This window comes from Anas acuta, chromosome 1, assembly GCF_963932015.1.
Source record: "Anas acuta chromosome 1, bAnaAcu1.1, whole genome shotgun sequence".
In the NCBI taxonomy this organism is placed as follows: domain Eukaryota; kingdom Metazoa; phylum Chordata; class Aves; order Anseriformes; family Anatidae; genus Anas; species Anas acuta.
In genome coordinates this window covers 4,367,963-4,388,289 of record NC_088979.1, presented here as the reverse complement: position 1 = coordinate 4,388,289, position 20,327 = coordinate 4,367,963, and the positions used below count along the sequence as shown (strand labels likewise).

Below are 20,327 nucleotides of genomic sequence, written 5' to 3'. Positions count from 1 at the left end.
AGGTTCAAAACTAACTTGATGTGTGGGCTAAAAAGAAGAGGTGCTTTGGGAAAGGGCAGATCTCTGGGCTTAACTGTGCCAGCAGATCCTCCCCTAGGATGGCTCAGCCTGCACTCTCCGTTCTCTCCCTCATTTCCTTTTCATCTAAAAGAGAGATGGATCACAGCCCTTAACTCTTTCCCAACAGAATTTTTGTATGGAGATGACGGCCCCTCCAAGTTAATCTCATCACTTGCTATGGGGTGGTTTAAAAAGATCTCCTGTGCTGGCTTTTCCATGTATTTCTAGCCAAGGGCTGATATTGTGGATGATGATCACGAAGATAACTGCAATTTGTTTTGCCAACGACAAGCTGTCAGTGTGTGGCAATGAAACGGTAGGCAAAGGCCAAAAAATATTTCTATGCAGGGCATCAGTTTGGTGTGAAAAGAGAGGATGTGCAGGTTTGGAGCATGTTTGAAGTGGTGGTTGGGCTTCAGTCACTGCAAAGGAATATGCTGACTTAAAGACATCCTTTGACTTTGCTGAACCCAACAAGACTCTCTTCTGCTTTTATTTGATGCTTTTTGGAACATGCCTATGATCTCCAAATACATCAGACATGTCTTTCCATTCTCTGTGGGGGATCAAAATAATGAGGGGTTGTTCTGTAAGCTGGGTTTTGTTTGGGAGGATGATTTTCAGCTCATTTCCACGGGCTCTGTCTCCACTTTCCGCCTCACTCTGCCTAGCTGCTGTGCTACACAGCAAATCCCCAGCAATCATTTAGAGCTGAGGGTGATAATGGAAAAAGAGATGGAGAGAAATGTGCAGCGCAGAGGCAATCAGAAGCAGCAGTGACCGGTTTATGTATGTATGTATTTATTTAATCCTGGTCGTAAGTGCCTCCAATTCATCAGTTTGTCCCCATTCAGCCACTGCGCTCTGAGGGAATGCTTAACTTCAGGTACATATTGAAGCTCTGCTGAGTTCAGTGAAACTTAAACATGTGTGTGATGGTAAATATTTCCTAAAATCATTATTCAGGATGGGCTGGACGAGATAATATCTCTAAGTACTTTGCAGGACGCTCTACCACCAACTCAGCAGACACAGAAACAGGACTAACGTGGTTCTCTCCAGAACCTCATGGCTACTCCATACATCCTTGGTGAGGGCACAACCATGGCCTCCTTTCCTCATCCTCCTGAGACCAACCAAGCCATCTGTGACCATTTGTTGTGCTGTTGAGAATGGCCTTAATTACTGCCATCCCAGGGGGAAAGGTTTCTTACACAGTAGACACCATTTCATTAGGAATTCATTTGGTACTACAGCAATTCAGGGGCATCTCACCTGCTGTTAACTCAGGATGGACCAAAGCAGCAGGTTAAACTGGGAAAAGCTCTGCTAATTCCAGTGCTGAACACTGGAATTTAGTTGCTATTTGAATATATGATACATTTGGAAATAACACATCTAAAGAAAAAAAAAAAAAAAAAAAGAAAAAAGAGCAAACACACCCTAAAAATGATACAACCATCAAAAGTCTGGATTAAAGAGCACAGGTGGCAAGAAATTTTTCTCTCCTTGTGTATGGTCCCTGGTGCAGATGCCTTGTTTTCACAACACTGATAATGAAAGCCTTTTTACTTTTGGATTCTCTGTAGGATACAGTGTAATACATCAAAATAAATCATTCCATCCTATGCCTGTTACAAATGTAAGCTGATGCCCCAAATGTCAAGGTGCTCACTTTGATTAATCAATGAATATTGCCAATTTTGCTAACAATGTTGAGGATAGGAACAGTAGCGAAGAGGGAAATGCTGGCTTGATGCAAAGATATAAATATATAGATTAAAAAAAAATGATATGTTTGTATAGGTTTATGGATAATACTCTTTCAAGAAAGAAGACATTTCCGTGGTATATCTGAAGTGATGTAGATCTTTATGTACTTAAGGAAAAACATGACTTTTAGTACTAAATCAGTCAGCTGGATCTGTGTTTTAGTAGATAAACAGCATTTTTTCCCCAAATTTTAATGTATTAAATGAATTCAATAATCATCATATTTGAAAAGACATTCATTTCAACTGCTATGGAAAAAAAAAAAACTTCTGATCAAATCAAGAGCATTAGCTTCAAGGCCACCCTTCTTCCTACGAGACAGGAAGTATCTGTGTGATAAATTAACTATGGGTGAATGCGAAGTCTTTAATGAGAAAAACCATGCTCTGTTGAATTCAGCCTTTCATGTGAAAGATGTTTGGGACCTTACTGAAAAGAATGTGTTAATCAAGAGAAAAGCATAATTACTGTCTTGTCAACAGACACAAATGGGAAAGCCTGGTGTAAATGAGGGTGAAATTAACTCCAAAAAATACACAGAAAAAGATTTTTTCTGTAAGGATTTTGGAGAGCTTGCTTTACACTGCACGGTGATTTATGACAATTGGAATCTCACTATTTCTATAATTAATATTGCTGGATGCTTCCTATTCAGAGGAATGTTAATCATAATAATGCAAATGGAAGTATTATTGCAGCTATGCCTCAGAGTTCATATTTCATATTGAGCCAAAGGTTCAATATTCAGCATCCTTCTCAATGGAGCATTCACATTGTATGGATAGATGAATGTGCACCAAAGGTAAAATAACTGAATTAATATAAACCAGAATAATATGTCTGGCACAGAGCTTCCCATTTTCCCATTTTGCTGTAAGGTCCTGATTGTTCAGGCTTTTTAAACCAATAATAAATTATTGCAATGCACCGCTAATTGCACCTCACTGAAGTTGTGTGTAGTATAAATTGCTCTGGCGATGGACTTAGATTTAGTTTCTTGTGCTTATTTTTAGCAACTCAAAGGCCATTCATTTCCAGCTGGGCACGTTTAAAAGTTTATAGCGAAAAAATGTGTAATTACTTCCTAATATGAGAAGAATATTGGTGACAAACTTTTCATACTACATGTCTTTTAGCACAAAATACATTAATGAAAAAGGCAGATGTAATAGCAAATATGAATTTTGATATACGTTTAAACAATATGACGAATATTTGTAAATTTTGCTCCTGCGAATACTTTCCAAATTTTCTTCTTAATGTTTTCTAATTCCCTCTACACTCCCTTACATCATTTCTTAGCTCATGACTGGTTTCTTTATGACTGCTGATGTTCCTGGAAATATATGATCCTTTTCCTTTTTCCTTCTTCTTTTTATGCATGTGTGTGTGTGTTTTGTTTTTTTGTAAGTATTAATTGGTGGTGGGGTGGGAAACAACAGAATGATTATCATCATTTTTTTTTAATACTGCTGGCTTTTATTAAAAACACATAAACTTGAAGTTTCTAAGAATATTTTACTGTTGATTCAGAAGCATTAACTAACCTTTCACAAAGTAAACAACTCAAGTAAATTAAGACCATACTACAAATGTTTTTCCTAGCCCTTTCCTCTGTAGCAGAGAAGTGCTTTTTATTTTCTTCTGGAAGGAATATAACTATCATATTAAAGCTGTCACATCAGGATGTGACAGTAAAGGAAGCTGTGCAGACAGATAGGGTGAGACCCTACATTTTGGGGAACAGAAAATTGCAGTAATATGGCAGTGACTGGAGCATAAATGCCCATGACATTAGTATCATTTTGTTGGGTAAAGAGAACAGTTCTTAACAAGGGAAAACATTTTAAAGGTTGAAGATCTGGGTTCAAATCCAACACAAATTTCCTGTAATACAGGAGTTTTAGTCCAGGTTTTCAGAAATACCTCAGCACCCAGCAGAGAGACGAGGTGCCTGAATAACTTTCAGGACCATATCCTAAGGATATGGCTGTATGTCTTATTCTATAACCCTTAGTCTGGATTAAGGGTTTATATGCTCTAGGTACCTGATGTTCCAATTTTTGGCATTGCCTTGCACCTCGTCACGTTCAGTCTTTCAAAGTAACATTCAAATAGTGATACAGATAGGTAGATAAAGCTATTTAAGCATAGATTCTCAAGAAGAGATGAACTCAGTTAAATGTTCCATTTTTTGGGGTTATTCCAGAATATGCAGGTAGTTATGGCACAGTAACTTCCACAAGAGAAGTGTAGGTGCAAAAGCAACTTTAACCTTTTAATTCGTAACCACAACTGCTAAAGCAACACAGCCAACCTCCTTATTCTCTTTGTGCTAGAAGTTATTGACAAAAGTAGTAATAATAACACTTCTCTACCTTGATGAGAAGTTTGAAAATATACATATTTGAATAGTGAGAAGCATAGATATTATGGTGTTGGGGGACCATATTTGTGCCAGAGTCCTGAGAAAGGAGAAGGAACAATTTATTCTCACCTCTTCATCATTTTCAGATCTCTCAGAAAAGCATTCTGGTGGGTGATGACCTTTTCTGCTTTTGTTTTCCTTCTCATTGAAGTGAACGTCAGCAAGAGAGGAGATTCATAAAATTAATTCAGATTGGCTTAGATAAGGACCCTGTGATGTTGATTAAAAACCATCCACAGGGCCATTAGCAAAGTGAGATAATAAATGAAAATGTATTGCATTGCATGAGCTTTCTAGTGGGGGAACATCAGTGAGCAGTTTTGAGTCCAGTCGTCTTTAAACATCTTCATTCATTAGCCAAAAGACAAGAAAAAAGTACATGTTAATTAGAATCACAGATGATCCAAATTGGGAGGTATTGCATAAATCAGTGAAGATAGATTAGAAACCTTAAGCAGGAAATGACAAAATGAGATGCAGCTTTGAAAAATGCATGTTGGGAGAAATAATCTGTACCAGGACACAATCAGCAGTGAGGAGGGTTGTTCAAGAAGAGAAATTAATGGGAGGAAACTGAAGGATGTGGCCTATGGAGTAAAGGGCAATCTAACAGCGCAGCTATTTAAAGGCAACCTTTGCACCTTTTCAGTGGAGAGCTTGGATTTAAAATTCATTTACAATTGGCAAGATTAAAAGGTCAATGTAGTTTTGGACCGTATATGCAGAAACAGGTTGCCAAAGAAAGACACGAAAGCCCACCTCTATAATAGCCTGCTACCACATCATTCATGCTTATTAATTTTAATCTTCTTCCAATTCTGAAAGACTCTGTGCTCTAGAATACATGAAAAATGGATTCATATCAAGCAAAATGGGTAGCCTGGGAAAGCTGCTGGCCCTTGCAAATGTGGCTTTCGATGAAACCACCCCCATCAAGCTACCACAGTCTCTTGTCCTCCCCCTCAGTCTCCATGGGACTGTGTCACCCTGAGACAAGGAGAGGAGAGGGGGCATGAGGCTAATCAGCTAACGACAGATGTAAGAGAAGAGCAGAGCCCTGGTGCTGCGTTGCAAATGCATTAGTGTGGGCCAGCTTCCAAGGGAGCCACTTTCTTTGAACCTCCTGCTTGTGGCAGGGCATATTTTTCACACAGGAGTCATTACTTTTAAGCTGGGGCTCTTCAACACCACAAGCAGCTCAGATAAGACAGAACTTACTGATGTGAGTGGAAATGATGAGAAGCTTTTGTCTAGGACCTTAGTCATTTCACTTTAACAGAGGTAATAGATTTAAGGAAGGAAATATTTGGGGTGATTACATAAATAAAAAATAAATTACAAAAAAAAATCTTTCCCCTTCTGAGGACTGTAAAACCACACAGAACAGGAAAGGAACAATCACCATGTTACTCAGAAGCCCTTGAAACTACAATAGAGGAACTGGTAAATTACTCCCTTGGCAAAGGGATGGATATTTGCACAGTTAGCCAAGGACAGGCATTTAATTCTAAGTGCTGTACAGAAAGCCTTAGTTTGTATTTAACAAACACATTTATTTTCATGGAATGAGTAAGCATAACCCAGTACAGTGCTGATGTGACATTGCACTAGGAATCGTGAATGTACAGGTGACTGTTTTATGTGCCCTAACTATAGAAAGTTGTTTTAATTCATTCAGCATAGCAAATAAGTTTAAAAAGCACTTAACAAAACACTGACTTTTTTGTTTGTTTGTCTTTTGACAGGTAGACTGAGAATAACACATGTCCAGGTTAAAACTGTATCCTACAAGAAGTATTTGATGGATTATTCCTAGATATTTCTCAGAAGGTAAATACAAAAAGTGAGTACTAATCCCAGTATCTGGGATGCTTTAATTATGCTTTTATTATGACAGTTATAGTGTTTCTTGTACAGATTTCTCTGACTGGAGTCATGAAGAATTTCACTGATTTCTTTAGAATATATCTACTATTGTTCTGAGTTTAGCATTGTTATCTGATGTTGATAATTTTCACTGATGTCAAAATGTGAGTCCCTTTCAAGGAGTCATTTTTTCATGAAAATCTGTGCTACGCACTATAGAACATAGAAACGTATGGGCATGTGACAAGATGGTGGCATTGTCCTCTCTGATGGAGAAGGAAGGTTGCTTGTGCTCATGGCTAGGACTCCTCAAACTGAAAGAAAGCAACATTACAGCTGCTGAGCACACACACACAAAAATGGAGAAAGTAGAGAAGTAGAACCATGAATTACAGAATATCTGAGGTTGGCAGAGACTTCTGGAGATTGTCTAGTCCAATCACCTGCTCAAAGCAGTGTTACCTAGAGAAGGACACTGAGGGTTGTGTCCAGCTGGGTCTTGAATATCTCTAAGAATGAGGAATCCACAACGTCTATGGGCAACCTGCTCCAGTGTTTGACTGCTTCCCTGTAAGTAGTTTTTCCACTTCTCAGATGGAATTTCCCATATTCCAGTTAGTGCCGATTGCTTCTTTTCTAGTCACTAGGCACCACTAAGAAACATCTGGCTCCATCTTTTTTAACCCCTTCCCCCATCAGCTTTCATGCACATTCATAAGAGTATGCATAAGAGTGTGCATTCATAAAAATCTCATTCTGAGATTTTTCTCCTAGGGACTAAACAGTTCCATCTGACTTATCCTCTCCTCAAAAGAGATGCTCCAGTCTCTTAGTTTCAAGAGTGCGTTGCTGGTTTATGGTCAGCTTGCCAGGTCCGTTTCTGGCAAGTTGCTTTCCAGTTGGTTAGTTCCAGCCTGTAGTGGTACCTGGGGTTACTCCTCCCCTGGGGCACAACTTGACATTTTCCTTGGTTGAGCTTCAGGAGGTTCCTGTGGGCCCATTTCTTCATCCTTTTGAGGTCCCTCTGACTGGCAGCACAACCCACAGATGTATCAGCCACTCTTCTCAGTTTTTCATCCCCTGGAACACTTATGGGTTCAGTCTGTCTCATCCATGTCATTACTGTGAGAATTTAATATATCGGAGGCAATATCACCCCCTGGGGTATGTCACCAGTGAGTAGCCTGCAGCTGGGCTTTGCGCTGCCGATCACAAATCTTTGAGGATGGCAGTTCAGGTAATTTTCAGTCCAACTCACTGTCCATTTATCTGGACCATAGTTCATCAGTTTATCTATGGGGATGTTATGGGAGACAGCATCAAAGCATTACTAAAGTCAAGATAAACACCATCTACTACTCTCCCCTCATCCACAGAGCCATTCATCTTCCTGCAGGTTGGCTAAGCATGACTCCCACTTCATAAATCCATTCTGACTACTCCTAATCACTCTCTTGTCCTTCATATACTTTGAAATTATGTCCAGTATTATTTGCTCCATCACCCTGGGGAGGTGACCAAGATGAGGCTGACCAGTCTCTGGTTCCCTGAATCCTCCTTTTCCACTCCCTGAAAATAGGAGTTACAGTCTTCAGAAACCTTCCTTAGTTCTCACAAACCTGAGAGGAGAGGAGGAGGAGAACTTTTAACTGGCAGTTTTGGAATCACTGTCTTTAGATGAAAAGTCCGTGTTTTGGGACTTTGAAAGGACAAGAGGACAAATAGAATTGTTGGAGAGAAAGGGACAAAACAGGGTAAATGGAAGGTTCAAGAAGAGAGACTAAGAAGGTGTTGCAACTCAGATTAAAGAGTATGACAAGGCAATCAGAGAATAGGAATGGAAGAGAGGCGTAAGGGGAGTCTTGTTGTATTGAAAGAAACTGGTAAGGTCCTGTACATTGAGTGAGGTGGAGACAGAAAGAATGAGGGTCCCCAAGGACAGAGTAGAGATCGAACAAAGTTTTCAGAAAATGGAATTAAGGCTGGAAAAAAAGAGTGGATTTTAAGTGGGAATTAGGATGGAAGGAAAGAATGAATTAGGAGTGGAGAAAGATGGCCTGATCAGATTTCCCCCCAAGGATGCTTCAACTCATGAGAGAAATAGCCAGGTGTGTGGATATTTGGATAATGGATACTGAGACCTAAAATAAGAGTCTAGTAATCCAGTCTTCCTGTTCAGGCAGTGGGAGAGCACTGCATCTCTTTAAAATATGTAGTCCATTCTGCACAGGATTTGGTCATAGAGAAGTCTCTCCCTCTCTTTCCTTGTAAACTACTGTCTGGGGCAACCAGGTGCTGAATTACACATGGCCATTGTTGAAAGCTAGAAGGGATGAATACAGGCATTAACATCCCTAACCCTTATTTCTCATCTGTGACATGGGGTCAAAGTTTCCCTTCAATGCTTATCTTCTTTCTTTAGATTTTAAGAGCTTTTTATGTGGAAGGTGTACAAACAGCATCTAGCACTACAAATGAGGGCTAGGACATCTACAGGCTTCTGCCATATGCAGAAGCAGAATGTTCACCTTACCTAGAAAATCTTGATGGAGAGAATCAGAGAATAGAATAATAGAATCATTAAGGTTGGAAAAGACCTCCAAAATCACCTGGTCCAACCATTCTCCTACCACCATTTCCCACTAAACCATGTCCCTAAGCACCACATCCAACCTTCCCTTGAAAGTCTGTTAATAAAAAATCATAGAATTTTGAAATTCTAGAAAATTGAGAATAGAAATCAATTTTCTATTTTCAATAGAAAATTGAAATTCAATTCCAAGTTGGAAGGGACCCATATGGATCATCGTAAGTATGGTGAAAGAAGTTCTGAAACTCATAATCCTGAATATAAAATTATTTTAAATTAAATCAATGCATAACTATGTTGACTAGCAAAATGAAAAGGGAGTGGTTAGTGAACACCTGTGCTTTAATCACCAGCTCTATACAAATACTGACATAAATAATAGGAGGCAGTTCCCAAAACATGATAACTCTGCCTGCAGGTTATGTCTGGGAGTACATACTTGTTTACTCTCTGGGGAGGAACCAGTTTCTTCTATATGGAATTAGATTGTTTCTCTCCATAATAACAATGATCACTATGAACAAACTGAGAATTCAATTTGTCTTCTATGTATATAGGGCTGATATATATGCATATCTAGCTTACTCAAATTAATTTTATAGTAGGTTGGGATTTAGGTTGATTGGAAGTATTAGGGCTAGCATGACCCGAAATGTATCTATAGCCAGCATTCACAAAGCTGAGTTCTGAGTAAGATATCACTCCAGAAGAGAGACTATGCATCAAAGAAAAAAGAAAGTATGAAAAATTAACAGAAAAATCAGTGTTTCCAAAGTCAGTTCCATGTTACATGGTAACAATATAATGAGGTGACAACCTGCAGCAAACTGAATTCAGAGAGGAAAGGGAGAGGAAATTTCTAAAATAAAACTTCACAAATTGCTGGTAGTCACTGATCATGACAAACTCTGTTTACTAAGGGATATGTAAGTTCACAGGGCATATCTAGATGACTTTTTATTGAAGGTGAATTATTATTGCCAACATAATCAGAAGAATAATTTAAAAAAATTGCTACTCTTTTTTGCTTAACATTGATGAATTTAATAACCTTGTTGCTGCCAGCATAGCTGGTTGGTGACAAAAATCAGAGGAACAGTAACAGACCCCAAATAAATTATTTTCTGTGGAATCACAGCATTTTTTCCTAGTTACGTCCAGCTGGGCAGAGGAGCCACCCATGCCAGCTGTGTGGCAATCAGGTCTGCACCCCAGGGAGCCAGTCCATAACCCCCAGCAAGTACACCATGCTGTTTCTTGGTCCAGCTCCTTGCTGAGCAGAATTCAGCTGAACTGAGCTGGCAAAAGGCAATGCACACAGAAAATGAGTACAAGAAGTACAAATAATAGGTGCTATTATTTCACTGTCTCAGTAAAATGAATAAAATGCCTCGGGGTAGGTAGAGTATTTCTCAGGGTGCTTTTCAGCCAACATCTTTGCTTTGGAGCAGCAAACATTGATCTGGAAACAGGCTGATTCCCAGAGTTGCTGCTCATCTGCAGCTCTCAAAGGCAACTGAGGTTCATTGCTGAACGTCAGACTATTTTTACTCAGGTGAGGAAAGATGTTATTAGCTGGCTGGCATGAGGTTCCCCAACCTGAAAAGACTTGCTGTTGTTGTTGGCTTTCATGCCATTGTACTACATCCTGTGCACTCTTCTCTTCTCCCATCTATTTTCCTATCAAACCACAAAGCAAGCTGCATGTATTTTGGCATATTTACAAACAAACTCTTTTTATGAATATAAGTTTTTGGGAAAAAAAAAAAAAGTCATAAAAATCCCTCTTTGCCAGCTAATTAGGAACTGTTGTGTAATGTATACATCTCATCTAATTTTCTTAAGTCTCCTGTTTTCTTAGCCTTGATCTACCTGTCACAGGATCCACATGGTGCATTTTCTCATTTACATTATAAATCCAAGATAAGTGCCTTTGCCAACTATTATAAATGTATATCTATTTACAGAGCAGCTAACATGTTGGGCTAGTGATGCACTTGAAGCCCCCAGGTGCTACAGATATAAAGATGTTATATAATAATAGGGAGCAGCTCATTCTCCTACAAGGCATCTTGTTTCAACCCACAATACAGAGAGACATTCATTAAAAAGGTTCCATTCATTTAAATCAATCTGTCATGCAATGTTAATTAAGCATTAATTGATACTTATTTCTCTAAGGCACCAGATCATCATTTCTCTTGAATAACCCCTGAAGTTTGGCTCACAATACTGGAGGAAGAATGGAATGGGCTTGTCTTTGTGACTACTAGAGGCATCATTTATTTATTTGTGCATTCATTCACTTATTCATTTTTGCTCTCAAGTGCATCAGTCTCCATAATCCCCTCCCCTCCCATTATTTGCCAAAGGAGGAACTGGCAAAACAATAGAAAGGATGTAATTAGTAACTTGGCTGTGGGGTGCATGGAAGGGTGGGCATAGAAACCAGTATGAAATCAGAAATTTAAAATGAGAACCCTTTGTATGCTGTCAGTCAATCATTTTCTCCCTGTTTAGATTTGTAAGTGAATTGCAGCTGTATTTCTTGGACATATCAGCATTTGTTTTTCTTTTGGTGTGCTGCTGGAAGCTATTTTCAGCCTAGGCTTCATCCCTCCTGTTGTGACACGCAGGAGATGTGACCTCACACCCTCCACAGAACTGATACACAACAGCGATGCCATAACAAAGATCCCATCATTATGCTGTTTGGAAAAAGATGTAACTTCATGGCAGTGGAACTGCCTTTAGCTGTGAGCATGGAGTATCTCAGAGAAATCTTCCCCTGGGGATACTTATTGCTCATCCCCTTGTAGGTTTAATAACATACCATAATACCATAGCATCTTCCCTCTGAAAACCGCGTGCTGTTTGGAAAGCATTAATGACATTATGCTTAACCCACAGCCTGCACACCACAACACCATTTACACATACCACCCACCTCCACCAACAGGCAGATTCATCCAGACGCTCTAAGCATGTTTTTGCTGCTTTCAGGATCTTTTCAAGTTTCTTGCAGGGTTTCCTTATGTATCTCTGTGTGATCCTACAAGGAACATTACAGACAGATCTAACAGTGCCAGCTTTGCTATAGGCCCTCGTGGGAACCATGCACCTAGGGATTTTCAGCCTCTCTACTTTTCACTCATTTGTGTTGGCTGAGTTAAATTTATCCAGTTTGTGGTGAAGTTTTCAAATGCCCAGGCTATACTTGTTTTAATTTACAGATCCTAATTAAACGTTGACTGATAGGGTGGGAGGATGGTGGTAAAAGGGAGTGAAGTTTGCTTTGGGGCATGCAAGCATCAGTTACCATTCTGCAGGAGAGCTTAGAATGTTTCTGTAGGAAAAGGCAGAGCTCTTTCATTTAATTGTAATGCTAATTTTTCAGTTGTGTACGACACTATCCTTGACTCTGCTGCTGGTGTTTTTGCACATTTTCTCACTGGGGTTAAGAAAGCACTGCATATCATAAGGCAAAACAAATGGGAAGGTGAGTAGGGGTGTTCATCTCTCATGCAACAGGATAACCCAAAACACAGTAGTGTGGAGAAATAAATGAAAGGGAGGTATAGGATCTGTCTTCACCTGGTACTAGAAAGGACCCTTGAGTACTGCTGCTACAAAACTGTTCAACATGTATTTAGCTCCTGTGAAGAGTCCTATTAAGTCTTAACATGAAAGACAGGATGAAATAAGGAATTCAATTTTAAATACATGTAAACAGATAGGATTCTTCTTCTGAATAGGTTTTATAAGAAAAGCATAGTATTACTTGTAATAATAATTAACAATCATGAATCTGGTAAGGTACATGTGCCTTTGAAGTAAAGGAGTTGTTTTTTTCGCTGTCTTGCTAAATAAAGGTAGCTTATTTTTCTGCAATGGATGTCCAGAAGTTATGACTTTCATCTGGTGTAGCCAAAGAAGCTTGTTCTTTATTTTAACACATTTAACCTGTTATTATGAACAGGCAGTCTGAGTCAGCTAAAAGCACTATCCTGAAAACTTACTATTAGCAGTGCATTAACCCAACGTGTCCTCGTTGGGAAAGATAAGTAGATTAGATTTTGATGCAGAGATCAGCAACTCTGAAATACTGCTCAGCTCCAAAAAGACAAGCAACAGTAGGTTGCAGCTTTTGTAAAGATCTTACATATCTAAGTGAAACAAGAAATACAAGTGCCTCTGAGATCATCAACCCAGGTATAGAAAATCCAAAGTCTGGACAAATGTTTTTTTTTCTGAGCTGGACATCTGGCTCGTGCAGATTTGATCATCTCTGCATAATGGAAACAATTTGTTTTCTCCAAGGATTTCTAACAATAAGGTGTTTGTGAGGAGGAGGAGGGGGATGCATGCCTAAAGCATGCACTCAGATCTGCAGAGCATTCAGCATCAATTTCTTGGAAAAACAAAATTTTTCTTGGCCTGCCTCATGCAGAGTTGCTGCCCTGTTTAAGGCAAACATACAATTCACCTGCTATCCTCAGTTTTCAGTCTGTACTGGGGAATTGTCACTTTTAAGTTGTAATTACCAAGCACCAAGGAGTCCTTTTCTGTCAGCCCTTCAATGACAGAACAGGGGAAGCTATCCTTGAAATTTCTTTACAGGTAAATGTGGAATATTCTGCTTGTTTTTACAATATCTTAACATAGATTGGAATGGAATGGAATGGAATGGAATGGAATGGAATGGAATGGAATGGAATGGAATGGAATGGAAAGGAGTGGAGTGGAGTGGAGTGGCGTGGAGTAGAGTAGAATAGAATAGAATAGAATAGAATAGAATAGAATAGAATAGAATAGAATAGAACAGAACAGAACAGAACAGAACAGAACAGAACAGAATCGTTAGGTTTGAAGGGGCCTATAAAGATCATCAAATCCAACTGCCTGATCACTTCAGGGCTAACCAAAGTTCATCCATATTGGGACAAAATAGTTGTTGGGCTGCAACAAAAGTGCAGCTGTGTTGGACAGTGCTCAGTTGCAGGATTTGCTCCAAGTGGCATTCCCATTGAGATAGCCACACTGAAAAGGATGAATGTGAGATGTCCTTTCTGTCCACAAAATATCATAAAAGCAGAGAACAGTTTGGGTTGGAAGAGACATTAAAAGATCATCTAATTCGAACCCCCCTGCTGGCAGGGACACATCCTCCCGTCCCAGGCTTTTCCCAACCCCATCCATCCTGGCCTTGGGCACTGCCAGGGCTGGGGCACCCCCAGCTCCTCTGGGCAGCCTGGGCCAGGGCCTCACCACCCACATGGGTGACTTTCCTCCTTATATCTAATCTAAACCTACCCTCCTTTACTTTAAAGCCATTACCCCTTGTCCTTTGGGCTTGGGATTGCCCCAGCCCAGGTGCAGGACCTTGTACTTGGCCTTCATGAACCTCATGAGGTTCACACAGTCCCACCTCCCAGTCCTGCCCAGTCCCTTCTGGATACCATCCCTTCCCTCCGGCATGCCGACCACACCACACAGCTTGGTGTCATGAGCAAACCTGCTGAGGGTGTTCTTAATCCCCTCTGACCATGCCACTGTGAAATACGTGATCTGCAGCCATAGTTGGTGGCCCTGGTGAGGTGAAAGGACATTTTAGCACGTTTGCACACATGCCACATGCTTACACAGTAGGCCATCCATGACTCTGAGAGTCTAAGGATCAAGTTGCAGCCTGTAGTTTACCATGTTTCTTTTTTTTTTTTTTTTTCCAGTTTAATGGTGTGACATTTGCCTGGGAAAACATTTGCTGCAATAAATCTCATCAAAATCTCAACCAGAATCTCATCTATTGCTTGACATTAATTTTGATCCTTTCCATCACAATCGTCTCCCTGCAGGTTTCATCTTTGTGCTGGGAGATGGGGATTTGCTCATTCTACTCCACCGCTCTCCAAGCAGCCTCTAAGTGTTAAATGATGGGAGGGCACTGAAAAAAAAAATAATAAAAAAATATATATATGTATATACACATATATAGTTAAATGCAGTGGAATAATTTCTACCTTGTTACCTTGTTCCACCTTGCTTAAACCACTTTTACATTCCTTTAACCAAGTCCTTGTGGCAGTCTGTCAGCACACTTACCCTACCATCAGAAGCTTCCAAAATCTCAGAGTATATCAATTGACAGGTGTGTAACTGGTGCTGTTTTACCTGTTTGAAATTGCCCTGCATACTTATGCAGAGCCACCTTTGTTCCAAGTGGCTCTTGGAAAGGGCATTGTCCCTCTCTCTCATATTGCACTTTCCAGCCATGGCAAAAGCAACAAGCATGCACGCAATGAGAGAAACAAAAAATGCATATTCAGTGGTATTGTCTTCTGTTTGGGCAGGAATCTTGTGTAGCTACAGCACCAAGCCTTCCAGGGAAGAAAGCAGGCAGGAGATCTGCTTGGGAGGCCAAAGAGCTAATGGCATCCTCAAAGCAATCCTACTGGGCATTATTCTGTTAATTTGCTTTGGAAATGAGCTCAGTTAGCCAAGCCTGACTATAAAACTGCATATCTTAAAAACATTAACATTCAGGTTTGTTGAAAATACCGTGGGGCAGCAGACAGACACCCCTGGGGCACCTTTAAGAGGAGTATTCCGCTCTCTGCCTTGGCACACTGGGTTTCTCCTCAACAAAATTCTGTGATTCTACAATATGTCAGCTGGACTTGCCACACATGAAGACAATGAAGTAGAACATCCCAAAAGAAAAGAAAAGACAAAAAAGGTAGCATGTTTGTTTGTTTCCCTGTTCAATTCTGTAAAGCTGGTGGTTACATCCAAGGGGAAAATTAAGGAATACAACAGGGACATATACCACTTCATGATGGCATGACTTGCTGAAGTGATAAAATGCATGACGTTTCCTGACACATGCATATTCTTAGTAGCTGCTGATGAGACAGGATGAGTGGAGTGCAAATGTTTGCTATCTTGGGGATGGCTTCTGATACAGAAGGTATGCAGAGCTGTCTTTGAAGTCTGTAATAGCTGGGCACATATGTAACTGGGATCAGCAGTGGGTGTTCATTCTCCAAGGACACCTCAAAGATCACGTAAAAAAAAAACAAAAAAAAAAAAACATGATGTCATTGGAACCCTCTCCAACATCTCAGAGTGCCAAAGGTCTATGTGGATGAAGGGTTGAAAAACTTGTTGAATGGCTTTAGGTTTGCAATATTTAGCAGGATATGAATTTTGGAGGTGATATCTGAGCACCAATTCAAAAAAAAAAAGGAAAAGGATCTTTTCATTTCCCCTGAGATGTTTTTCCATTGTCTTACTAGAGGAACCATAGTGGAATTGTCAAATCTGGGAGACCTTGGACTTCCTAGGAAGACACCTGTGTCTTTTTTCCTTCTTCTCTGGCTGTTGCCTTTATTTTTCTAGGCTTGCATCCAAACTACACAAGTGCATTTTGAGTCTTAGGTCAGTTACTCTCCAGTGAAAGAAAATATATTTAGAAAATCATCAAGACGTGCAGACCAAACATTTCAAAAAAGCATTCCACTTCAGCTCACCAAAGCATGGTCCACTTGTGTCCCCTTTATTTTCTTCATGATCTTTACAAGAATTTTCATAAGAAAAGGTAGCTGCTCCCAGACTAATAATGTTTCTCCTCTTTGTATATATCTGCTGGAAGAGGATCCTAATAGCAGAAGAGAGATGATTGTGCTCTAATTGGGCTTTCCTAGTTCAAAGAGGGAGGGGATATGGGATGCCTTTTGGTTCCCATGGCCTTCTAGATAAGTTTCCACATAATGCCAATTAAGAGCAAAATAAAGAGTATGCAAAACAGATGACAACTGCTGCTCACCAGGAATCATTCTTTTGTCACTAAAACAATGGGGCATTCTACCAAGGGTGTGCTTTTTGCTGCTGTAGTTTCCCTTGATATTTATTGCATTTTGCGTAAGATTTGCTGCTGAGTGGACCAAGCCTAGAAAAGTTTAAGATGAATGCGACAGTGGGAGCCTTCCAATTGTATGTATATGTGTGTGTGTACACTTGCCAAAAGCAGAAAGGGAAGTCAAATTAAGTTATTTTTTCTTCCCCTACAAGTTATTTTTATTTTGTTTTCATTTCAAAGGAGCTATTGTGTATGGGGAGGGGTCAAGGGTTTTTTTTCCTTCTCTTTCTCTGCATTTTTTTCTTTCTCCTTGTTTGTTAGTTTTAAGGGTAATTATTCACCAGGGCCTTTTCAGCTGTCAAATGTAACAAAAGGTAATCCGGCTTCTTCTTTCCCCTACCCCCACACCCGCCTGTTCTTCCAACAAAAGCAGTCTTTGTTGGGGGGTCATCATTTCACAAGGATCCTTCTTCATCCCACAAGTTAGAAATGCTCTTCTACTTGATATCAAGGCGACCTCTCATGAACGCTGGGAGACTCGGGATGTTGCAGCTGATGCTCTGCCATGGGTGATGTTACCCATGGACAATTGCCAGCTTGACAAATTAGGCTCTGATAGATACTCTGAATGCTTTCTTTCCCTTCAAGCAGAATTCCTAACTTAGTACATGAGCTAGTTATCAATTTACCTACTATCCATACACTGGCATTAATCAGTCTCCATCTAAAGGGTGGTCTTTAACCACTGGCTCGGGTTCACAACTCCATTTGACTGGGATGAACCCTCCAGCTTCCTGAATTGTTTTTTCATTTTCTTCATGACTTGCAACTACTTGCTGTTGTGGAAGTACATAGTGGAGAGACAGCTGCTCAATGCCAAAGTATTATACAGACAGAATTATGCTCCTTATAAATGGATCTATATATGCCAATCTCCAGCTTCATATAAATATTTGCTTAGATCCTAAATTGATCTTGTCCTAGATTTGCCATAATTTAAGTCTATGAAGCTATAATCAAGATTCCTTGGTAATAAAAAAGGACCCATCAGCAATTATACTCATTCACTTCCCCATAGCCGATTTCAACATTTAACTGATAAACTCCCTTCTTCAATCAAATTTTCAGCGTGAAAATCAACATTGCACACCAGTTAAAGATGCTGAAGTGCTTCGTGTGTGGTATTTAAGTGATTTCTGAGGGGATTTTGTCTAATAGGGAAACAAGGTTTTACTAAAAATGTACCCAAAACCTTCTCTTAAACTCAGATTATTTCAGATTTGAATGTACGTTTAAATTTCTGAAAGTTTCCAATAGTCAAATTTATTGCAAACAGAAGCACCTAAAGATGGTTCTGTCATATATTTCTCATCATCGTGATCACTTTATACCTTTCGTATGGAAATTTCTGGTACTGTGAGTTATATGGAGGATACTTTGCTTTAAATGCTGGAATTCCCATCCCCAAGTACTTTTGTTCTAAATAGAAGAAATAGACAGAAAAGTGTGTCTCTTAAGAAAAGTTATTTCTGTTTTTCAAAATACATATATGGTCAGAGGGAGATTTTCAGCTCTCGTAGTGTCATAGAGGAAGTATTTTAAGGAGGAAAATTCAAGCTTCCCTGGGTTTGATCTGGACCTCATTGCAATAGGAAAATTTTGTTTGAGATTAGGAAAATAATTTTCACAATCAGGTTAAAACACTGGTACAAGAGGTATCTCCATGCTTGGAGATATTCAGAACTGGTTTGTCCAAGGCCCTGAAGAACTTAATTGAATTCCCCAGTTGTATCCAACATCAAACATGGCCCTACTGTGAGCAGGGGTGTAGATTAGGTGGCCTCCAAAGGTTCCCTCTAACCTAAACTACTCTGTGATACTATGGACTATGGGAGCTCTACATCTCAGCAAATATGTATGTGCATATATATATATATATATATATATATATATATATATATATTTATATAAAAAAAGTTATAGACTTAAGTTGGTAAATAATGAGAACATGTTTGTACATAAATTCTGGTAGTCATAGCAGACAACAAGTGTCCTGGCTAATGCTAACCAGAGGAAAGGGCTAAAATCCCTTAGCTTTTCCAGTGACTTTGTGCCTGATCATAAGAGAAAGACCTATGTCCTTATGTTCTTTTAAGACCTTGTTGCTTGCTTAAAGTTTGAACCTTGGTATTTTCTGAGGTTAACCCAATACCGGCTAATTTAATTTTTCTGAGCTGAAGTTGTCTTCATGGGGCATATCCTCAAATCTAAACCATCTGGCCTTATCCACAGACTTTTAACAAGCCTGAAAGTGCTTTTCAGATAGATGTTAGGTGCTCATCTGAGTTCATTCCTACATCTTGACATGTGTGGTGGCATCTATTATTAAAACAGAGCTGTGTTGGAGGTGCTGCACAACACACACTGAAGAGAATCACCTATTAAGTGAAGAACCACATGTAAAAGTGAAAGCTTTCGGTAGGGGAGAATATTACATAAATAATGAACAAATTTATAATTAAGTCAAAGGACAGCCTCAACAATTTAATTCCCATGAGAGATTCCTTGATAGTTTAATAACCACATGGTCAAGGTTTAATTTGGTGCCTCACTTGAAATTCTTTCCTATTTCAGAAAAATATCCATTCCGTACTTGTTGTTTTGTTGTTGTTGTTTCTGTAAACTGACATTAATATCCTATATGGATAGGATGCATACAATATACTTCAGGGTGCACCTGTACCCACAAACCCTTCATCACTGCTTGAGTATTTCATATTTCCTAAGGAGCCTGAAGCGCCTAAAACCATTAGTAAACCGAATGCATCATGCTCCACTGGAGGAAGGCAAATAGAATTAGACCTATTTTACTGATAAGAAAACTGAGGTCATTTTCCAGCTGACGTTTGAAGTTAAATGCCTATCTCACCGCTTTCAGCTGTAAAATGACCTAAGCACTGATGGCCCCACAGTTTGAAACTCAAACGCTCGGCTCCTGCCATCCCTCGCTCAGTCCCTGGTGGTGTCTGTCACAATATTTCAGGCCTAATTGTCAGGAGAGCAGAGGCCCCTGGTAATCATCAAACGTGGTGGATGTGCAGCACTTTCTGAGTCCATTTAATGTCTGGTTTTGTGCGTAAGCTGAAGGTGACTTTTCACAGCTTGTCACTCGAATGTGCTACAGACAAATGAGCTCAGGCCAGAAAAATAAGGGTTGTGGAGGCCTCTGGAAGTGTTTGCTTGCTTGGTCTCTGAAAGGCCTTGCAAGTTGTTTGGCAGATAATGTGAACAAATTGGTATTTAGGGCCTGGACTGTAAATCAAACAAAACACAGAGAAAAGCACCTAATAAGTAACATTCATTATCAGATTATCACTGGTTGCAGAGCCTGCAGGGCTGGATCATATTTGGTTTTCTTTATCGGTCCCACCAATGGCTGGAGCCAACTCTAACATGTGGAGTTATCCCTTGGGATTAGTTGCCACCTCCTTATGACCGATTGTTAAAAAATAAATAAAATAAAAATCCCTGACCATCTATTTCCATAGAAAAACCAAAGAAAATAATTTTGCCACCAGTTTCTCTACCAGCATGCTGAACACAAGCCAGAGATGCTGCTCATGGGGCAAAGTGCTGAATTTTTCAGAGCAATTAACAGATAAGGGTATCTACGCTGATGCAGTAGAGATGTGTGTGTGTTGCATCCTGTCAGAACAGCTGTCTTGACACTACTTTCCCTAACTGGAGGGAAA

At 39.7% G+C, this 20,327-nt stretch overlaps 1 protein-coding gene across 15 annotated transcripts in view; it reads left to right on the top strand.

Moving 5' to 3' along the window:
* TENM4 (teneurin transmembrane protein 4) overlaps positions 1–20,327 on the top strand; it is a 1,646,934-nt gene that overhangs the window by 1,251,304 nt on the left and 375,303 nt on the right. For 11 of the 15 annotated variants that reach the window (XM_068654787.1, XM_068655430.1, XM_068655584.1 and 8 more), the window contains one exon: positions 6,007–6,104. The gene's annotated coding sequence lies outside the window, so the exon portion shown is untranslated. The remainder of the gene's footprint in view (positions 1–6,006; positions 6,105–20,327) is intronic. The other 4 variants (XM_068655360.1, XM_068655049.1, XM_068655267.1 and 1 more) reach the window with 2 other exon arrangements.